Source organism: Musca domestica, unplaced genomic scaffold (assembly GCF_030504385.1).
Source record: "Musca domestica strain aabys unplaced genomic scaffold, Musca_domestica.polishedcontigs.V.1.1 45, whole genome shotgun sequence".
NCBI lineage: Eukaryota > Metazoa > Arthropoda > Insecta > Diptera > Muscidae > Musca > Musca domestica.
In genome coordinates this window covers 1,020,103-1,044,013 of record NW_026712335.1, presented here as the reverse complement: position 1 = coordinate 1,044,013, position 23,911 = coordinate 1,020,103, and the positions used below count along the sequence as shown (strand labels likewise).

Below are 23,911 nucleotides of genomic sequence, written 5' to 3'. Positions count from 1 at the left end.
AAAATAGACTCAAAAGAGCTAAAGAGTTGCTTCGGTTGGCCGAAAGTGGTGAACTGCCGAATTTGGTTTTCTCCGATAAGAAAACATTCGTTGCACAGCAGTTTGTAAACAAACAAAATGATCGTGTTTACTTGCCAAGGAGTTCAGCAGAATATGTGCACCTTCGGTTGGCCACCAGAACTGAAGCGCCGACCACGGTAATTGTGTGGGCTGCCATAACAGCCGATGGTCGTTCTCCACTCGTATTAATCGACCTTGGCATCAAAATAAATGCCGAATATCATCGCGAAAATATTCTGGAGGGTGTATTAAAACCTTGGGCACACAAACATTATGGCCGCAGACCTTGGACATTCCAACAGGACTCCAGGCACCATCGCACTCAGCACGCGCCACCCATGAATGGTTACAAAATGAGGTTCCTCGCTTCATTTCCAGCCATTGTGCAATGGCCACCAACATCTCAGGATACCAATCCTTTAGACTATTGTGTTTGGAGTATTTTGGAAAGCAAGGTTGGCACTAAAAAATACCAAAGTGTCGATCACCTCAAACAAGCGCTTCGCCGGGAATGGGCAAAAATACCGCAGAACAATATTCGGGCAGCGTGTAACGGTTTCATTGACCGTTTGAAGTCCATAATTTGTGCCAAAGGTGACCAATTCGAACAAATCTAAACTTATTCTAAAATTTGATGCTATTTCCGACATTTTTGGCTTTCATTCAATAAAATTTAAAAAAAAATGTAAAAATTATGGCGTTTGACTTTGTTGCAATTGTTTATCTCATCCTGTAATTCCATGGTAATGACCCTCCTTTTGCTCGAAAGCATAACATAATACTACTGAAAGCCCTTACTTGGACATTCCCTTATTGGACAAACTTCGGTATATGTTAGTCACTGATATTCTCTGGAATATGTGGACCGATTTGAAATGCATGATCACATATGAAAGATTACAACAACACCAAGGTTTATATGTATAAACGGTCTCTATATATTCACTGATTTATGAGTTACAGCCATTATAGTACCTCTAATTTAAAAATATTTCATTGATTGATTGAGCAGGTGAAAGCGGAATATTGAAATGTTCCATGAGAGTCAATGTTGATGTGTAAAGCTTAGCTGTTTTTTTGGAAATATGAACTATAAGTGTACTTCAGATACTAAATGGTACCAAAAATTTAATAAATTATATTGACCAAACCGAAGGAGCTAGAATTCTGAAATTAGAAATGACTATCGCTGATCCAATGCAAACTAAGTGTACCATATGTGGTATATGATTGAATTAACATATAGGCTATAGGATGGATGTCCTAAATGGAAATTCGGGCTAAATTAGTACAAAAGATACTAAAAATTAATAAATTTCGTACTATTTGGTATTATGTAAACGGCACTTTCTTATCTCAAGCCTACAAATATTGCAATTCAAATATCAGCTCAATACATTTGAATTGCAATATTTGCATTGAATTACAATTTTTGGAATTTTGAAATTTTGTATTGAGGTCGCTGTTGGTGGTAGGCTTGCGATAAGAAAGTGCTTTTGGCAATGTGTACTACATGTGCACGAAAAGTACTTAATAGCCATACCATATTAGGTACAATTTGGTATTGAGAGAACAGGTAGTGCTGTTCATCTATAGATGTGGCTTCGGAAATGTATACTATAATTGTGCGAAAAGTACTAAATTGTACTATATTTAGTATTTGGTGAAGTAATAGATATACAATTCTGAAATTTGATATTTAGATTACTTATGGTATCTGTATTTGAGATTTGACGGTGGTTTGGAAATGCGTCCTTCATTTGTACGAAACGTACAAAATAGTAATAAAATAAGGTAGGTATTGGGTGAAGGGATAAGGCTGGAATGCTTAAATTTGATTGTGAGGTCCGTCTCCACTATAGTTGTAAGAAAAATGCTAAATTCTGAAATTTAAAATTACTTATCAACTGTTGGTACATTAGGTAGAGATTTGAAGCAACCAAGCGAAGCAACACTTTAGCTCTTTTGAGTCTATTTTGTTCCTGTTGCGGTGTAACTTCTTGCACTTTTTTGAATTTCAATGGCTTTAAACCGAGCTCATTTTTCAATATTTGCCGAATGGAATATTGCAATATGTTCAGCTCACGAGCCATTTTTCGGGCATTGCGACGAGGGGTTCCATTAAGTCGCTTCTTTATTTTTCGAACCATTTCTGCTGATGTTGCGGTTTTCTTCCGACCACTTCCTTGACGTCGGGCTACGCTACCAGTATCACGGTAACGGAAACGAGCGAAGGTACGAGACACAAAAGATTTATTCTCATTTAACTGCTGGAGGGCTCTAACGATAGCCATTTGTGGTTTTCCAGCCCAATATAAAGAAATCACACTATCACGCTTGAATTCTATCACGAATTACTTTTTTTCTGGATAATGCTCACCACAATACTTTTGAACGCTTGTAAACAATATAATGAGCTGTCACTGAAATAATTTTAACAGCTGTCGGGCGAATGGCTTAGAAATGACAGCAGTCTGAAGTTGGTTGCAGTTTCCTAATCTCACCCTGTATACCTACAATGCACTGATTCCGAGTAATCTAAATCCAAAAAAATTCTAAAATTATAAAAAAGGGGGAACTCGCTCAATTTATTTTGTTTTTATTTTTTTTTTAAAGCCAATCCACATGCCTTCTTTTCTTAGCTCTACTTTTATAATCTGCCGGATTTCACCCGTAATTATTGAACAAATTAAACTTTTCGCTGAGTGTTGTCTAAAAAATTTCCATTTTTTGAAAAAATAGCCAACTGATTTTCTTACACAATTTTCAAAAACATTCTTAACAAGTAAAAAAAAAACATTAAGTGCGGCCGGGCCGAACCTTTAATACCCTCCACCCTTGGGTAAAGAAAACATTAGAACCAATTATGACTCACAAATACCAATTTGTAGACATATTCTAGGGTAAATATGTCAAAAATTATCAAAATACCGAATATCGGGAGGTACCGTTATATGGGGGCTATACCAAAGCATGAACCTATACATACAATGTTTCGCCAGCCGACCTAAGACCCATTATGACCTACAAATACCAATTTTCAGACAAATCCGTGAAAAAATGTGCCAAAAACCATGAATATACCGAATATCGGGAGGTACCGTTATATGGTGGCTATACCAAAACGTGGAGTTATATATGCAATATTTCGCCACCGGAGCTACAATCCGTTATGACCAACAAATACCACTTTTTAGACAAATCCGTGGGAAAATGTGGCAAAAATCATCAAAATACCGAATATCGGGAGGTAGCATTATATGGGGGCTATACCAAAGCGTGAACCTATACATACAATGTTTCGCCACACGACCTAAGACCCATTATGACCTACAAATACCAATTTTCAAACAAATCGGTGAAAAAATGTGCCAAAAACCATCAAGATACCAAATACTGGGAGGTACCGTTATATGGAGGCTATACCAAAACGTAGAGTTATATATGCAATGTTTAGCCACCGAAGCTATAATCCGTTATGACCAACAAATACCACTTTAAATACCACTTTTAAAATGTGGCAAAAATCATCAAAATGCCGAATATCGGGGGTACCATTATATGATGGACCGACATATCTCATTTTCAATACCCACCATCCTAGACACAATACAAATTGTTCTGCTAAATTTTGATGCTCTACATCAAATAATGTGAGCTGTATCGTGATTTCAACAGGCAGACGGACATACAGACAGACGGACATTTTTAAATCGACCTAGAATTTTATGCTGATTATGAATATACATACTTTATGTGGTCTTCGACGAATATTTAGGGATGTTACAAACGGAATGAGTTAATATACCCTCCTTTCCAAGGTAGAGGGTATAAAAATACCCATGTGATTCGTTTGTACTGATCTCGTTCCAATGCAACTGAATTATCTTCCGTTTTTCCAAATTCACCTTATTAACTTCTAAATCCTCACAAGTCCTCATTCATACATGCATATTAAACGACCAGCTTTGTTAAATGAAACTTTTATATATTTTAATATTTTATTATAAAAAAAAAAAAAACGACGAACACTAAAACTCTTTTCATTATAAAACATGTACAAGCATTTAGCATTAGTTTTTATACAACAAAAAAAAATCTCAAAATTCTATTGAAATCTATTCACTACACATTTATCCCAAAACGAACATCTAAATCTCTGGATTCGTTTCCATTACAGTGGAGTGATACAATGCAGCTTAATTCATGTTGGATGTTTATAATAAATATTATACACATGTACATAGCCACACACACATACATACCTACACACACATGTATGTTTGCACGTACAATCTATTGCTGTTGGAAATGCCAGTACATATGTTTCCATGGCTATGAATTATTATTGTTCGCTGCTTCTGTTGTTTTTTTCTTTTTCATTTTTTGTACCGGAAAGTCGACAATAATTCCATTTCTCTACAATAAGCCATAAAGTATGCAATGAGTTCTTTTGTCCTGTTGCTTTTGTGTGGTCATGTGTGAAAGGGGGCGGGGGTGGGTGGGTGTTTATGGGTAGTTGTTTGCGTGTATGTGTTTTCATTTTATGAATTCAATCAACATATAAACAACATATCGAATACATGTAATTGTTCACTCAACAACAGCTAAAGTTTTAAATTATTTCTTCTTCCTTTTCAATTGTTTGTTATTTATTGGCATTTGAAATGTATTCGATTTCTGGAGTTGATCATTGTTTACACTGCGGGACGGTCAAATTGAAAACTTTACATACATTCGTACATATGGATATTATACAGAGGGAGAGGCAAAGGAACATCAATTGGAGATAGCAGCTCCGATATTCTGCATTCGAGATATTTCATTTTAAATTGCAAACTTCTTCTTCAATTCTTCTGAAAAATTCATGAACAGTAAAGACTTACAGGGGGAGATGAAAAAACTGCATCCAAATTCAGACTACTGACGTTTCTAAGCCACTCGTCCGACAGCTGTTAAAATTATTCCAGTGACAGCTCATTATATTGTTAACAAGCGTACAAAAGCATTTTGGTGATAATTTTCCAAAAAAAAAAGAAATTATTCGTGAAGGAATTCAAGCGTGATAGTCTGATTTCTTTATATTTGGCTGGAAACCACGAGTAGCTATCTTTAGAGCACTCCAGCATTTAAATGTGAATGAATCTTTTGTGTCTCGTACCATCGCTCGTTAACTTGATACTCGTAGCGTAGCCAAACGCCAAGGAAGTGGACGGAAGAAAACAGCAACATCAGCAGAAATGACTCGAGAAGTGAAGAAGCGACTTGATCGAAACCCGTGACGCAGTGGCCGAAAAATGGCTCGTGAGCTGAACGTATCGCAATATTCAATTCAGCAAATGTTGAAAAGTGAGCTCGGGGTAAAGCCATTGAAATTCCAAAAAGTGTAAGAACTTACACCGCAAAAGACAAAAAAATAGACTCAAAAGAGCTAAAGAGTTGCTTCGCTTGGCCGCCGATAGTTTACTTGCCAAAGAGGTCAGCTGAAAACGTGCACCTTCGGTTGGCCACCAGAACTCAAGCGCCGGCCGTGGTGATGGTGTGAGCCGCCGTAACAGCCGATGTCGCTCTCCCCACGCATTGGACCGTGGTATCAGAATAAATGCCGAATATTATCGCGAAAATATTCTGGAGGGTGTATTAAAACCTTAGGCATGCAAACATTTTGGCTGCAGACCTTGGACATCCCAACAGGACTCAACACAATGAAGGTTGATGATGATGAGAATGGTTATTCGTCATTTACTTGCATATGATTAAGTACCCATTAGCAACATAAAATACGAATTGTTGGGGGATTCGATGCAATCACCTGCTAGCCTCACTTGTATATCACTGGTGGACCTATTTAATTTTTGCCTACCAAGCCGGCAAAATATCTCATTACTCAATAATGAGTTTATTAAGTAATTTGTTTGCATCAGTAACAACTTACAAAACAGTATTCTTATCTTATCGTAATGAGCTAGAAATCTGAAATTTAGAATAAGTCACTGATCGAGTGCAGGATAGATATACCAAAGGGTTTTTGGAAATTCGAACTCTAAAATAGTACAAAACTTCTAAAATGCAACCATTAAGTATTATATGAACGGATAGAACTAAAAACTTGAAATTTGGTATGAGAATCAAGGTTGGAAAGTAGTTTTGATATATGAAGTTTGTTTAGGAAATGGGCACTAATTGTGCGAAGTGTACTAAAGGGTACTAATTTTGATTTAAGGATGAAGTTAGTATTTTGAAAATTTGGGTATTGGGGTCCCTGTTGGTGGTTGGTTTGTGATAAAGTTGCTATTCTGGAAATGTGTGTATTTGTATTGTAAAGCATTTGGTACAATTCGGTATTGGGTAAACAGATAGTTCTTGAAACCTGAAAGTTGGTTTTAGGATTGCTGTTCATGTATACCCTGGACATATGAACTTATTTTTTTTTAATGAGTGCCATAAGTAGTACTAAAGTATACTAAATCGGCATTGGGTGAAGGTATAAAGCTGAAATTTTCAATTTTTTTAGGTCTATTTTGGTATCTGGAATTGAGATAAGGAGGTGCTTTTGCAAATGTGTACTACAAGTACATTAAAAGTATTTAATAATACTATTTTCGGTAATATTTGGTATTGGGTGAAGAGATAGTTCTGGCAATTGAAATTTGTATTCGGGTAAACATGTGCATCCTTGTCATATGGAGGTGATTTGAAAGGGCGTATTATAATTACATGAAAAGTGCTGTTTGGCACTATATGTGGTAATGAGAGAAGAAATAGAGATAATATTCAGAAATTTGATATTTAGATTACTGTTGGTGCCTGTGGTTAAGATATGGAAGTGTTATCGAAATGCGTCCTATATGTGTATGAAAAGTACAAAATGGTACTAAATTTGGTATTGGGTGAAGAAATAGGGCCGATATTCTGAAATTTGATATAAAAAGGGTTAGATAAAAAAACTGCAACCAACTTCAGACTGCTGCCATTTTTAAGTCATTCGTCCGACAGCTGTTAAAATTATTCCAGTGACAGCTCATTATATTGTTTACAAGCGTACAAAAGCATTTTGGTGAGAATTATCCAAAACTTTTCGTGATGGAATTCAAGCGTAATGGTGTGATTTCTTTATATTTGGCTAGAAAACCATAAGTGGCTATCGTTAGAACACCCCAACATTTAAATGTGCATAAATCTTTTGTGTCTCGTACCATTGCTCGTTACCGTGATACCGTAGCCCGATGTCAGGGAAATGGTCGGAAGAAAACAGCAACATCAGCAGAAATGGTTCGAAAAGCAACGAAACGACTTGATCGAAACCCGTGACGCAGTGGCCGAAAAATAGCTCGTGAGCTGAACATATCGCAATATACAATTCAGGAAATATGGAAAAATGAGCTCGGGATAAAGCCATTGAAATTCCAAAAAGTGCAAGAACTTACACCGCAGAGGAAAGAAAATAGACTCAAAAGATCTAAAGAGTTGCTTCGCTTGGCCGAAAGTGGTGAAGTGCCGAATTTGGTTTTCTCCGCTCCGATGAGAAAATATTCGTTGTCCAGCAGTCTGTAAACAAACAAAATGACCGTGTTGACTCGCCAAAGAGGTCGGCTAAAAATGTGCACCTTCGGTTGGCCAACAGAACTTAAGCGCCGGCCATGCTGATGGTGTGGGTCGCCATAACATCTGATGGTCGATCTCCGCTCGTATTAATCGACCGTGGCATCAGAATAAATGCCGAATATTATCGCGAAAATATTCTGGAGGGTGTATTAAAGCCTTGGTCACACAAATATTTTGGCCGCAGACCTTGGGCATTCCAACAGGACTCAGCACCATCGCACTCAGCACGCGCCACCCAAGAATGGTTATAAAATGAGGTTCCTCGCTTCATTTCCAGCGCACAATGACCACCAAAATCTCCGGATACCAATCAGTTGGACTGTTGTGTCTGGAGTATTTTGGAAAGCAAGGTTGGCACCAAAAAATACCAAAGTGTCAATCACCTCAAGCAAGCGCTTCGCCGAGAATGGGCCAAAATATTGCAGAGCAATATTCGGGCAGCATGTGACGTGACGTGTGTTTCATTGGCCGTTTGAAGGCCATAATTCGTGCCAAAGGTGACCAATTCAAACAAAACTAAACTTATTCTAAAATTTGATTCTATTTCCGACCCTTTATGGGGGAAGTACCATAAGGAATGAGTCGATATCTAACATATTCACACGATATTTTGTCTTAATATATGTAAGTATTAGGGAGTGTGGAATTTGATGAAAATCGTACTCTTACTTAATGGAGTGGATCCATTTGATAAAAATATTAAGATTTACAAAATTTATGATATTTCTGGTTTAAAAAGGTAATTTATTTTATGTGAAAATTTTGAGCTCTTGTGTGGGAAGTACCAAATGAAGTGGACCGATATATTCAGACTTCAAACGAGATCTTGAGTTGGTGGAAATATTGGGTGTGCCGGGTTTGATGGGAATCGAATGCTAACTTCGCATTTTATGAGAGTAATAATTATACAACATATTAAGATACCAGAAGAAAAAGTCCTATACATTCCATCATCACATCAGATCTTGTATTGAAAAAAAATATTGGGATGTGGCAAGTTTGAGGGGAATTATAACCTCATTGTTTAAGATGGACGAACACTCCTACATTGACTCCAAATATCCGGAAATTCATTTGACCAAAGAGACCTTGTGTCTTAATCGTTATTTCAATGAGAAACGTTTTGCCTGTCTCAAATGATATAGCTACATGTCTGAGGGTATAAAGATGTACACAAAGTTCTCTTCAGTAGATTGGTGCAATTTTGTTTTTAAGACCCTTTCGAGCACTCAAAACCCAACATATAAAAGTAATTGTTTCCTAAAAAACCTTACTCATCGCAGGTATTGCTATCCACTTCTTCCTGTTTTCTTTTTCTTTATTTTTTCGGAAGGAAACATTAAAAAATCCTCGGTATATTAGGGAAATCATTAAAATGCTTTATGCCACCTTTTAATGTGTCTCTATATATATACGTGATAGGAGGCTAATATCATTTACTTACCGCCTCCAAACATTTTCATTGACTTGCTTCTCTTTTCGGTTTTCAATGCTCTAATGACCTAATGTCAGGCTGGCTGCTATTAATTTCATTGCCCTAATAAACTCATTAAAATGCAACAAAAGTAAGGCAGTGCCATAACCACCATCAGCACCAACACCAACCCGCCGCACCACAAACATTGTGGCCCGTTAATACCTTCCGACTGGAGGACACATGTTTGCTGTTATTGCGGCGCATAATGCTGTGGACAATATGGCCCAGATATGGTGGAGAGAGCATGACAGCCCAAAAACGAAAAGGTGGTGACGTTATCGTTCGGTGGTTATTTGTATTAATGTTTACAAATAACCTAAAAGTATGCATTAACTTTATTATGAGTTCGCTTGGCTGCACACACACACACACAGACACACAAATTTGTATAGAGGCCAGCAAATTTTATGTGGCTGGCGTTGTTTCCTTCCCCTCCCGTTACATTCTCCGCTGATGGTGGCAATTACCGAGGTTATTTTATGTATTGGTGGCTGGCTTAATTTTGTGGATGCCTTATGTTTAAGGACTTAATTAGCCACCCCCCAAAAAATGCACCCACTCACACACACATACACCACCGATGCATACATACATACATTTGAGGGATTTATGATTATCAGCATGCCCCAAACAATTTGTTGAATTACCTATAATTTTCCAGTGGTTGGAAGCTGTATGAATAACAATATTTTTGTTGTGGTAATGTATGCAAAAACAAGTAAAAAAACATTAAGTTCGGCCGGGCCAAACTTTTAATACCCTCCACCTTAGGGTAAAAGAAACATTAGAAGAAATGTGGCAAAAACCATTAAAATGCCGATTATGGGGAGGTACCGTTATATGGGGGCTATACCAAAACGTGGACCTATAATTACAATGTTTCGCCACCGGAGCTGGAACCCATTATGACCAACAAATACCAATTTTCAGACAAATCCGTGAAAAAATGTGGTAAAAAAACTAAAATACTAAATATCGGGAGGTACCTTTATATGGGGGCTATACCACAACGTGGACCTATACATGCAATGTTTTGCCACACGCTCAGGGACCCGCTATGACCTACAAATACCAATTTTAAGACAAATCCGTGAAAAAATGTGGCATAAATCATCAAAATACCGAATATCGGGAGGTACCGTTATATGGGGACTATACCAGAACGTGGACCGATATATCTCATTTTCAATACCAACCATCCTAGACACAATGCAAATAGCTCTGCTAAATTTTGGAGCTCTACGTCAAATAATGTGGGCTGTATCGTGATTTCAACAGACAGACGGACAGACAGACAGACAGACAGACAGACAGACAGACAGACGGACAGACAGACAGACGGACATCGTTAAATCGACTTAGAATTTTATGCTGATTATGAATATATATACTTTATTGGGTCTAAAACGAATATTTAGGGATGTTACAAACGGAATGACAAAGTTAATATACCCTCCTTTCCAAGGTGGAGGGTATAAAAACGCAAATATTTGGCAAATCAGCGCCTAAATGTATGCTGCTCATTTTCAAAATATGCAATAAATAAAATATGTGTATGCATGTGTGCAAATGCAGGTATTTGACATTAAATAGCTATACAACTGCCATCATTATTGTCCTATTCATTGCAGTTTTGTTGCGTTAAATCCCCCAAGCGCATCAGTCAATATCCATTTCCGATAAATTCCATTTCGCCGAACATGAAAATACTGCAAAAATCTATGCAATCAAAAACGCTACACAAAAAGACAAAAACATATTTTGAAACAAAATACACAGTGGCTACTGTCACTGCCATCGATATTGAGATCTCTACACTCTAGGCAGCCGGAGCAGTGGTATTCGAATTTTGCTATTCCCAAAAGTAGGCAATGACAAATACTGCATTCGATTTAATGAAAATCGACATAAAATGCATTCATCGCAATTGGATTCTGGGAATTTAGTGTAACAAAATTTATTTGGAATTTTCTGTTTTGGGGAAATAAAAGGAAATAATTTTATGTTGAAAATTTGCAAATGTTGACGAGCTGTTAGGAGGGCAGTAATTGGCATATAAACATTTGCTTTTATAACATCCACGAATCCCATATCGATTTTGTAACTTTTGTTTGTCAGTCGCTCTGTCTACTAAAGATAGAAATTTAAAGTTTTGCTTATACCTAGAAGACATTCAGAAGTCTATTCATACAGAAATCCTACCAAAGGTAGGAGAAGTTCTTTTTTCATGCACAGAAGCTTTATCTTCTAAGACGTCCTCTGATGGTGTTACAACTTAGATATGACTTTGAATAGATATTCTATACAGAAAAGACATATCGAAGGTTCTCATCGTAAGTGATAGATCTGAGATGTCTTGCATACGAAGAAGACCCCTCAGAGATGGAACACCATATAAAAAAGACATGTTTTTTATACATTATGGATTGTTGGAAGACCATTATACCCTAGAGACCTTTGGAAGGTCTACTATACATGTAAGGCCTTTGAGAGGACGTCTCGAAGACCTATAGAGTCTTTGGTTGGTCTTCTACACAGAGAACTTTTGTGAGGTCTACTGAGAACCATTTGTGAGAACTATTAGGTGTTCTCTATACAGAAAGTACTTCTAAAAGGCATTCTATAGGCAAAATTCCCCTGGAAGATTTTCTATTCTTTAGGAACTTTCTCTTTAAACTGTTTCTATAAAAAACATGGCATTGATAGGTTTTTTGACGATCTCTTGGAAAACTTCTATAAGCCGAAAAACACCTAGTCAAGAAATTCTCTGAGAGATATTTTACTCATAGGATATTTTGAGGCGTACACAAAAGAAGCAAATATTTGAAGAATCTTCTAAGAGGTCTTTTGTACTCCAGAGAGTTTTGATTTTTTTTAATATCTGTCAATACCGTATACCTTGCAGATCATCAGTACCTTGAACGCCTTTAAGGGTTCTTTTATGCACAGATGATCTCTGGGGAAGTTGTTCCCACATGGGAGATGATATCCACATTTTTTGCTAAAAAGGGTGAGATGAAAAAACGGCAACCAACTACAGACTGATGTCATTTCTAAGCCACTCGTCCGATAGCTGTTAAAATTATTTCAGTGACAGCTCATAATATTCTTTACAAGGGTACAAGGTAAAGTGAGAAAATGAGAATTTTCTAGAAAAAAAGTTATTGGTGACGGAATTCGAGCGTCATAGTGTGATTTTTTTATATTTGGCTGGAAAACCATAAGTGGCTATCGTTAGAGCACTTCAGCATTTAAATGTGAATAAATCTTTTGTGTCTCGTACTATCGCTTGTTACCGTGATAATGGTAGCGTAGCCCGACGTCAAGGAAGAAAACAGCAACATCAGCAGAATTAGTTCGAAAATTTAAGAAGCGACTTGATCGACACCCGCGTCGCAGAGGCCGAAAAATGGCTCGTGAGCTGAACATATCCATTCGGCAAATATTAAAAAATTAGCTCCGGGTAAAGCCATTGAAATTCCAAAAAGTGCAAGAACTTACACCGCAACAGAATGAAAATAGGCTCAAAAGAGCTGAAGAGTTGCTTCACTTTCCCGAAAGTGGTGATCTGCCAAATTTGGAATTTTTTTTTTCCGATGAGAAAGCATTCGTTGTCCAGCAGTTTGTAAAGAAACAAAATGAACGTGTTTACTTGCCAAAGAGGTCAGCTAAAAATCGCCATCGTTTGGCTACCAGAACACAAGCGCCGGCCACGGTAATGGTGTGGCCCGCCATAACAGCCAATGGTCGCTCTCCGCACGTATTTATCGACCGTGGCATCAGAATAAACGCCGAATATTATCGCGAAAATATTCTGGAGGGTGTATTAAAGCTTTGGGCACGTAAACATTTTGGCGGCAGACCTTGGACATTCCAACGGGACTCAGCACGCGCCACCCAAGAATGGTTACAAATTGAGGTTCCTCGTTTCATTTCCAACACACAATTGCCACCAAAATCTCCGAGTACCAATCCGTTGGACTATTATGTCTGGAGTATTTTGGAAATCAATGATGGTACTAAAAATATATCAAAATGTCGATCACCTCAAGCAAGCTTTTCGCCGGGAAATGGGCCATAGTAACGGAGAGCAACTTTCGGCCGCGTGTGACTATTTCATTGGCCGTTGGAGGGCCATAAATCGTGGCAAAGGTGACCAATTCGAACATATCTAAACTTATTCTAAAATTTGATGCTATTTCCGACATTTTCGGCTTTCATTCAATAAAAAATAAAAAAAAAACAAATGTAAAAATATGGCGTTTGACTTCGTTGTAATTTTTTTTTTATTTCACCCTGTTATACTAAATGATACTATTATGGAAATTAAAAACTATTTTAGAGGTTTAGTACAATTTTAGAAGTTTCGTACCATTTTGTAAGTTTCGTACCATTGAAGGTTTAGTACAACTTACGAACTTTTCGTAACTTTGAAAGTCCAAAAACCCTTTGGTACATTTATCTTGCACTCCGTCAGTGACTCTAATTCCAAATTTCAAACTCTAGCTCATTTCGTTTGTCTTGTCTTTGTGTTCAATTATTTGTAAATTTTAGTACTTTTAGTACAAACTATGACGACTTTCCAAAAAACAAAAAAAGCAGCCTATGACACTTCGAAGCACCAAGACTGATCATCGTGCAAAGTTTCAAGTTTCTAGCTTCAGTCGTTTTGTCTGGGCTTTGATTCTCAGTCGGTCAGTTATTTCTCAACTCTTTTATGTATAGAGATATAGAAAACAAGTAAAAAAAAACTGTACGTGCGGCCGGGCAGAACTTTAAATATCCTCCACCACTTGTAACGAATTTGGCAATTTTCAAAAAAAAAAAAAAATAAATAAATAAAATAAAATCCGTCAAAAATTCTAGCCGTTATATTAGGGTCTATACGACGACGTGGACCTGCACAGACAATTTTCTGTCATAGGCTGTAATATCCGTTAGGAACTTCAAATACAAAATTTGAAACAATTCCGGTGAATAATGTTGCTAAAATCATCAAATTACCGCATATCGGGAGGTAGCCTTATGTGAGGGCTATACGAAGACGTTGATTTGCACAGACAATTTTCTGTCATAGGATGTAGTATCCATTACGAACTTTAAATACCAAATTTGAAACAATTCCGGCGAATAATGTCACTAAAATCATCAAAATACCGAATATGGGGAGGTGCCGTTATATGAGGACTGTACGAAGACGTGGACCTCCACCGACAATTTTCTGTCATAGGCTGTAATATCCGTTACGAACTTCAAATTCCAAATTTGAAACAATTCAGGTGAATTAAGTCGCTAAAATAATCAAAATACCGAATATCGGGAGGTGCCGTTATATGAGGACTATACGAAGACGTGGACCTCCACCGACAATTTTCTGTCATAGGCTGTAATATCCGTTACGAACTTCAAATATCAAATTTGAATCAATTCCGGTAAATAATGTCGCCAAAATCTTCAAAATACCTAATATCGGGGGGTTACGTTATATGGGGAATATACGAAGACGTGGACCTAAATAACCTAAATTCAATACCAAAAGTCCTGCAGACATAATATACATCTGAGTAAAATTGTATCAATCTACTTCATTTCGATCGGAAGCTAGAGTGATTTCCACTGATGGACATACGCGCGGAAATCGACATAGAATTGTATGCTGATCAAAGATATATATACTTTGTGGGGTCTAAAATGTATATTTCGAGGTGTTACCAACGGAATGATAAACTTATATACCCTCCATACTATGGTGGAGGGGTGTCGGGCAAGACCTCCCCCACAACATGTCCACTTCCTTGGCTCCATGTGAGGTATCTTCTGATTTGTTTTTAATATTTTTCATTTATTTTCATTTTTCCCACATTCAGCTCCTTCATTTTATTGAATGCAAAAATTAAAATGCTTTCTCAATTACAATTTCTAAATCAATTCAATATCCTACAGATGCCATAATTATTTTTATCATTAAATTTATTTATGTAATTTTCCCCCCAAACTTAAATATTATCCTCCGGCTTAAATTCATTTGCTTGTTTGTTTGTCTGTTTATTTCGACAAATTAAGTTCATTAAAGTTTATTTGTGTGTCGTTCGCTCCCACATGGCCTGCAAAAATATATAAACTTTGTAAATGTCTAGTAAATTTCCGCCTACCACCACCATCACACCCACCTACTACCTACTGTTCACATAAAGATAACAATAAAATTTCATATCTTCCTTTCGGCTTTTGTTTGGCTGTAGTTCTGTTCGGTGTTTGTGACGACGTTTAGAAGAAAGTCAAATAAAATTAAATTATCTCTTTCGTAATATTGTCATATAAGCAAAACTCACACAAACACACATGCACACACACACACACAACTACTGCTACTAAAACAATATGATGGCTGAAGGTTATATGTGGCATTGTAGGATGGCATTTTGCCTGGCTAAGATACGCCTTAAAGTAGACAATAGACAGCATGGCTGGCTGGTTGTCGTAGTAGTTTTCGAGCAACTGTAGATTATATAAAACTAGTTATATCAGGGCAGAGAGAGAGTTGGTGGGGAGAGAGAGACACATAACAATGAGTATGGGCAGGATACTCGTGGAACCTAAAGATGTTAACTTGCAGAAAGTTTTTCACAACAAGAATTATTATTGTTTAGTTTTGCGCTGTGAACTCGGTATATTCGCGAATGGTTTATTTTTGTTGAGCTGTAGTCACTTGCCTAGATTTTGTTGGCAGGCAAAGTACTTGAAAAACTTTTCTTGTTTTCAAATCTTGGTCTGAGTGGAGAAAGATTGATAGCCTCCAGCAAAAAAGAAAAAAATAAAAAAATGCGTAGGGAATGAGACTAAAATATTATGATGTCCATGGTTTAGTCTAAACTCGAAGAGACTCCAATGGTCTTATTCGAAATATATTTAAAATTTTAAGGAGTAGGCAGAGTGCTACCTCATGAGGGTATATAATATGATATAGGCCCTCTGTAGTCTTAGCAATATGGCTACAGAGCGTATATATCATTTGACGACCAAAACGTGTCTAGTCAAAATAACGGTTTTAGACCCTAGATCTCTTTGGACTAAATCCGTTTCACGACCCGCAAAGGTTTGAATACGCACGAAGGCTATAAAACGCGAAGTAAGCATCAGATTCTCTTTATATCCCAATATATATACTAATGCATGATCTGGTGTTAAGATGGAATATATCGGACAACTCGTTCAGGTACCACCCTCACAACGGGTCAAAATTTCGAACAAATAATACTCTAATAAAATGCGAAATAAGCATTCGATTCTCTTCAAATTTCACACATCCAAATATTTTTGTTGAAACATTAATTGGTGTGAAGATTGGATATATCGGTCCACTCCATTTGGTACCTCCCCCACAAAGGGGTCAAAATTTTTAATAAATATGGCTTTCTGAAATAAGCGTCAGATTTTCTTCAAATTTCACATATTGCAATATTTCTACTACCACACGATATGTTATAAAGATGAAAGATATGAGCAACCTTTTGGGTACCTCCCCCACATGGGTTCTCAGTTTTCAATACTTATAAATCTCATAATTTGCTGAAAAATTCAGCGATTCCTTTCAAATGTGGTACAACTAAATATTTTTCTCAACTAGAGATCTTATGTGAATATGGAATTTATCTATTTTTTTTTATCCTGGTGCCCCTCGATCAGCATAAAATTCTATGCCGATTTAGCGATGTCCATCTTTGGAAATCACTCTACATTCCGAATAAAATTAAGTAAACATTTTACTGACATTTCAGGTCTGCAGGACTTGTGGTATTGAAAATGGGCTATATAGCTCCACGTTTTGATACAGGCCCCAAATATAACCGTACCGAGAGATTTAAGGTTGTGAGTGTTTTAGTCACAATTTCAAACCGAATTTGCTGTAAATTGAAAATATATGTTCCCAGTATTTTGGAAAAATACTTACAGGTCCAAGTTTTGGTACAAACGCCAACTATTTGTACCTCCAGATATTTGGCATTTTGTTGGTTTGCGTCCACTTTTCGTTGAAATTGTTTCGAATTTGGTATTTGGAGCTTGTAATACAGGGTGAGATGAATAAACTGCAACCAACTTCGATCATTTCTATGCCACTCGTCCGACAGCTGTTAAAATTATTCCAGTGACAGCTCATTATATTGTTTACAAGCGCATAAAAGCATTTTGGTGAGAATTATCCAGAAACAAAATTTATTCGTTATGAAATTCAAGCGCGATAGTATGATTTCTTTATATTTAGCTGGAAATATACAAGTGGCTATCGTTAGAGCACTCCAGAATTTAAATGTGAATAAATCTTTTGCGTCTCGTACCATCGCGCGTAGCCCTACGTCAAGGAAGTGGACGGAACAAACAGCAACAACAGCAAAAATGGTTCGAAAAGTAAAGAAAAGACTTGATCGAAACCAGCGTTGCAGTGGCCGAAAATGGCAAAATCGCAAAATTCCATTCGGCAAATATTGAAAAATGAGCTCGGGGTAAAGCCATTGAAATTCCAAAAAGTGCAAGAACTTACACCGCAACAGAAAGAAAATAGACTCAAAAGTGCTAAGAGTTCCATCGCTTGGCCGAAAGTAATGAACTGCCGAATTTGGTTTTCTCAGCTCCGATGAGAAAACATTTGTTGTCCAGCAGTTTGTAGACAAACAAAATGATCGTGTTTACTTACCAAAGAGGTCAGCTGAAAATGTGCACCTTCGGTTCGGTGCGGCCAGCAGAACTCAAGCGCCGGCCATGTTGATGGTGTGGGCCGCCATAACAGCCGATGATTGCTCTCCGCTCGTATTAATCGACCATGGCATCAGAATAAATGCCGAATATTATCGCGAAAATATTTTGGAGGGTGTATTAAAGACTTGGGCACGCAAACATTTTGGCCACAGACCTTGGACATTTCAACAGGACTCAGTACCATCGCACTCAGCACGCACCACCCAAGAATGTTTACAAAATGAGGTTCCTCGCTTCATTCCCAGCGGACAATGGCAACCAAAATCTCCGGATACCATTCCGTTGGACTATTGTGTCTGGAGTATTTTGGAAGGGAAGGTTGGCACTAAAAAAATACCAAAGTGTCGATCACCCTAACCAAGCGCTTCGCCGGGAATAGGCCAAAATACCGCAGAGCACCATTCGGGCAGCGTGTGACGGTTTCATTGACCGGTTGAAGGCCATAATTCATGCCAAAGGAGACCAATTCGAACAAATCTAAACTTATTCTAAAATTTGATACTATTTCCGACATTTTTTGTTTCCATTCAACAAAATTATGGCGTTTGACTCTGTTGCAGTTTTTTTTATCTCACACTGTACAATACAGTTGAGGGTATATTAAATTTGTCATTCCATTTTCAAGACCTCTACATATTTATCGGATATCCCAAAAAACACATATATTCCAGATCAGAATAAAATTAAGAGGTGATTCAGCGGTGTCCATTCGTCTGTCTGTTGAGTCCACATTATTTAATCTAGAGTTTAGAAATTTGGCACAAAGCTTTATATTATATTCATTGAAAATGAGCTATAATGGTCCACGTTTAGGTGTAGTCCCCATATAACAGTTCCTCCCGCTGTTTGATGTTTTGGAGGTTTCTCCCACAATTCTTAACCAAATTAGATGAATTTTGACGTCTCCTGGAAGATGTTCAATTCAGTTCCACTAATTGGTATAGGCGACATATAACGTTACCTACCGCTTTTCACGAAGTTTGAGGTTTCTGCCATAAGTTTCAACCAAATTAGAAATAATATGATTGATTCGATTTTTTTTAATTTAAACGGAGTTCGTCCTGGCCGAGCTTAAAGCCCTTTTTACTTGTTGCAGACACAAAATGGACAATATTGGCCCACTTATTCGGAGCTTCCCCATAAAGGCTTAACAGTTTCAATAATCGCAACGCAAGACAAAATATATTTTAAATAAACGGACTTGGACTGAGGTCATACATCTGTCGGCAAATCCGGCTGATATTTTTTGATTGGTTTTTAGTTCACCTTAGACTTTTTGTGTTTGATTTTTTGAACAATAAAAACACCCTTTTTCAAAAAAATATGTGTCTATAAAAAGGGTATACTTTTAAACAAATTTTTCTGTAGGGCTCCGATTACCCTAAAAAAGAAAATTTTTTCAAAAACAAAAATAAAAATTAAATCTCAGAAAAAAGGGGTTAATAAGATTTGGTGTTGTTTTAATTCGTCACATTTGCCAAAAATTAAGTCCTCTCACAACAGCAATGACCTACACATAAAATCTTTAAATTCTAACCTTGCAAATTTTTGCCCTATTAATATTTACACAGACCTGCAAGCAAAAAATTACCGACAGTCCAAATCTGAGTATACTAACTTTACCTGTTCGCCAAATACCACGATACATAGTTTAATACATTTTGCTTTTACTTTTTGCGCCCTTTTACTTAGAATTTCCCCAAAACCAAGCATTGACCCTACACACCAATAATGATCCACGTGTCAAATTTGAGGGTTTTACTTTTATTTTTGTAAAAAAATACCATTCGGTTAAAGGTGTTTTAGACTTTTTGACGGGAAGTAAAGTTTTCAAATCCAAATATTTCCGCATAAATTTGTTTGTTTTTCTCAAGTATGTGAGCTTTCAAAAAGTTTTTTGAAATACATTTTTTTAAATGTTATCTCAAAAACTAAAATACACTTTGATGTTTAACGTTCTCATACATATAAAAATGTTTAGTCCTGCATGTTTTCATTTCCATTTCAACTTTGCAAAAATGTTGCAAAACCAACCGCAAATGGTCTTAACATATTCGAAAACATTAAACTGAAAAATCACTCAGAAACATCCCCATGTTCACATGCATATGAATGTATGTGTGTTTGGCGAGATAACATTCAACTCAGACAAACATATATCTCACAAGTTGTCAGTTTAAGTAACATAATAATTTATTTTGTAAACCACAAATGTTTTATCCTTGTTCTCGACCTGACCTATGATGATATCCCTTTTGTTTGTGTTTTAGAGTAAATATCCTAATTTAATTTTCTTGCATATTAAATTAAAAATGTTAAACAATAAAATTCAGTATTCATTGTTGATATTAAGTAAATTGTTTGTTTGATTTGAAAAATGACCTAACATGGTCGTGAGATTAAAGAGGTTATATGATTTAACATTACGAATAATGTAACTCCGCAAAAATAATATTAACAAATCAAAACAAACGTTAGGTTCCCCTGCACCAAACATACTATACCCCCCCCCCCCCCCAACCATTCAAATGCGAAATCTAGATATATGACCTAATCCGCTATCCAAAAAAGCTTCGTTATATGGGGAGAATGTAAGCCAATCTCTAAAAATCTTGAAATGCTAGAAATTGGCGGCGAAACCCCGGCAAAAAAAGTAAACAAGTTAAAAATTATCAGTCGGTTTTGCCGATAGGTATAAGCATTCCATTTTCATACTTCACCCAATACAGATAAAATATTAGTATGGGTAAAACCACAAAAAAATCGAACATTTATATCTAATTTTATGCGAAATCATTAAGACCACATTCATCTCAGGTTTCTGGTTGGGAGAAATATTAAGATATAGTACGTTGTTAAGGACCGCTGACTTGTTTCGCAAGTTATGCCAAAGTTGAGTAAAGTAGAGTTAAATATTAACCAGTAAAGAAAGTCCTAAAGTCGGGCGGGGCCGATTTTATGATACCCTACACCACTTTGCTAATTTAGTTGAGCTGCGCATAACAATTAAAAGTTTTTATGGGAGAATTCAATCATACACGCTATGATTATAATTATAATTTAAAGTTCAAGGACTAAATATGACGAAGCATTTGTATCTTTTAAATTCGGACTTGTATTGCCCATTTGGTGCACAATTAATCTGAAATCGGATAAAAAATATATATGGGAGCTATATCCAAATCGGAACCAATCTCGATAAAATTTGGCAAAGATATTTCTGAGCTCTATTAGATATATTTCCCTGAATATCGTTGTTACGGAGTGCATATTACGGCTGTGGGTAACAAATATGACAAATCGGATGAACAGTATATATGGGAGCTATAGCTATATCTGAACCGATCTTCGCCAAATTTGACATACTAGCTTCTAGACTCAATTCGGTTGTAAGTGCCAAATTTCATCCAATTTGGGCAAATATTAGACATTTGGTGCACAATCCAATGTAAATCGGACGAAGTTATATGTGGGAGCTATATCCAAATCTGAAGCGATCTCGATGAAATTTAGCAAATGTATTTCTGAGCTGTATTTGATAAATTTCACCAAATATTGTTGTTACAGAGTGCATATTACGGCTGCGGAGGACAAAAATAACAAATCGGATGAACAATATATATGGGAGCTATAGCTATATCTGAACCGATTTCGATGAAATCTGGCATACTTATTTTGAGGTTCAATCTGATCGTACGTGCGAAATTCCATACTATTCGGACTGATATTACACGTTTGGTGCACAACAAAAGGCAAATCGGACGAAGATATATATGGGAGCTATATCTAAATTTTGACCGATTATCTCCAATTTCAATAGGGTTCGTCCTTGGGCCGAACAAATGATTTGTGCAAAATTTCATCTGGATCGGGCAATAAATGCGACCTGTACTTTGTTTACAAAAATACATGGACAGACGGACGGACAGACGGACGGACGGACAGACGGACGGACGGACATGCATAAATCGACTCAGAATGTGATTCTATGCAGATCATCAAAAGGAACTATGGGTCTATCTCGTTTCCTTTTGCCTGTTACAAACAAATGCACAAAGACATAATACCCTGACCACCTTGTGGTGTAGGGTATAAAAATCACATTTCTATATATAAAGCAGGGCTAGGCAAAGAGTATCCCATGGGATGTCTGTGCGCTAACTTATATATTTTTGAAGGACATTTATATCATTTTTTATACCCTCAGCCATATGGTTAGATAGGGTATATATCATTTGATAAAGTGCCTAGTCGAAATAACGGATTTAGACCCTAGGTCTCTTTGGACTAAATCCGTTTCAGAATTTTTGGAGTCGATCTAGCGATGTCCGTCCGTCCGTCTATCTGTCCAAAAGCTCGAAATTTTGAATATGCATTAAGCTCATAAAACGTGAAATTAATATCCGATTCCATTCAGACTTGGCACATCTGAGTACTTCTACTAACACAGGATCGGTTATAAAGACGATAGAAATCGGACCATTTCTCCTGGTACCTCCCCCACAAAGGGCCAAAGTTTTGAATAACAAAAACGTTTATAAAATCCGAAATAAGCATCAGGTTCTCCTTATATTTCACACATACCATTATTTCTACTAACACAAGAGCTGTTGTGAATATGGGATATATCGGTTCATTCCTTCTGGTACCTCCCCCACAATGGCTCAAAATGTTGAATATCCATGAAGCTCATAAAACTTTGAAAAACAAAACGCTAAAGAAGAAGAAGAAGCGAAGTAGGCATCCAACTATCTTTAACAGCCTGTTCCACGATCTCGAAAGAAAATTTGTGCGAACGAAGGCTACTCACTCACTTTCGTATAAGAATGCGTTCCACTAACTTTCGTTCTTTCTTTCGCATTGCCTTACGTGATTCAGTGTTGCTAAATATTTTTTTGGAAAAATTAATCGCGAAATAAAGCAAAAAAAGCGTCAAATGTCTAATTTAAACGCGAAAAAGCAGCAGTGGCTCTGTCTCCACTGACATTTCAGTTGTAAACAAACAAATTGTAAATAAACAAACAAAATAAAATTTCTAGTGATTGTGTTCAAACTATTTGTGCTCTTAGAAAATTAAAAAAAGAATATTTCCGTAGCCCTATTTTTTATGGAGGAGGTTCGAAATGTGCCACGGAGGCATTTAAGAGATGCTTCGAATTTATTTGAAGTACCTAACAACCAGTAAGTATGATTGTATTTTTACATTTTTGAAATAATAAAAAATGATTTTTTCTAGGTTTGTGGCCAACTTTCGTGTGTCGAAAGAAGTTTTCGGGCCCTTTTGGATATGATGGAAGAGAAGTGGGTGCCCGGTTGCAGAACTACCCAAATCTGCCCCGATTTAAACTTCTTCTGCTGCTTCCAAAAATTGGCATTCCTCTGGCGAACACAGGATTCTCCTCCATTTACTCAACTAGTGCCCGCAGCTGTGTAGTTGATGATTTTTTCGTGCTGGAATTGAGAAAATAAAAAAATATATATATATTTGTTGTTCACATATTAAATTGCATTTATTATTTTTACTTACATTTTTGTTTCCATTTTCAATCAAGCAATGTTTATGTTGAAACAATTTTCCTTAATTGTCATTATACGATGGCAAACACACAAGTGACTGATTTTGACATTTGTGTTCGCATGCGTACGAAAGAAAAAAGATAGTGGAACGCAAAATTACACTGAAATGCTTACGTTTTCGTTCGCTTTGATTTTCGTGCAAATTTTCGTTCTAATGGATTTTAGTGGAACGGAAATCAGCTGTTTGCCGTGTAAAAGTTGTGCGAACGTGTTCTTTCGATATCGTGGAACTGGCTGTAAATTTCAAACATCCAAACATTTTTACTGACTGAATATCTGTTGCGTAAAAAGTCAGCCATTCTTTACAACTTGCTATATCTAAATACTTCTCTCAATCTGCAGCATAATATGAATATAAAATGTATCGAAATTATTGTAATTTAAATTTAAAATTGAAAATTTAAAGATAGCAAATTATTTCTCACAGTGTAAAGAGAT

At 36.7% G+C, this 23,911-nt stretch overlaps 1 long non-coding RNA gene across 1 annotated transcript; it reads right to left on the bottom strand.

Annotated features, from left to right (window-relative positions):
• Positions 1-23,035: 23,035 nt before the first annotated feature.
• On the bottom strand, positions 23,036-23,493 carry LOC131804531 (uncharacterized). The gene is made up of 2 exons (XR_009343158.1): positions 23,424-23,493; positions 23,036-23,347 (listed from the first exon to the last, which is right to left on the bottom strand). It is a non-coding gene; the product is annotated as an uncharacterized LOC131804531 (long non-coding RNA).
• Positions 23,494-23,911: the final 418 nt, after the last annotated feature.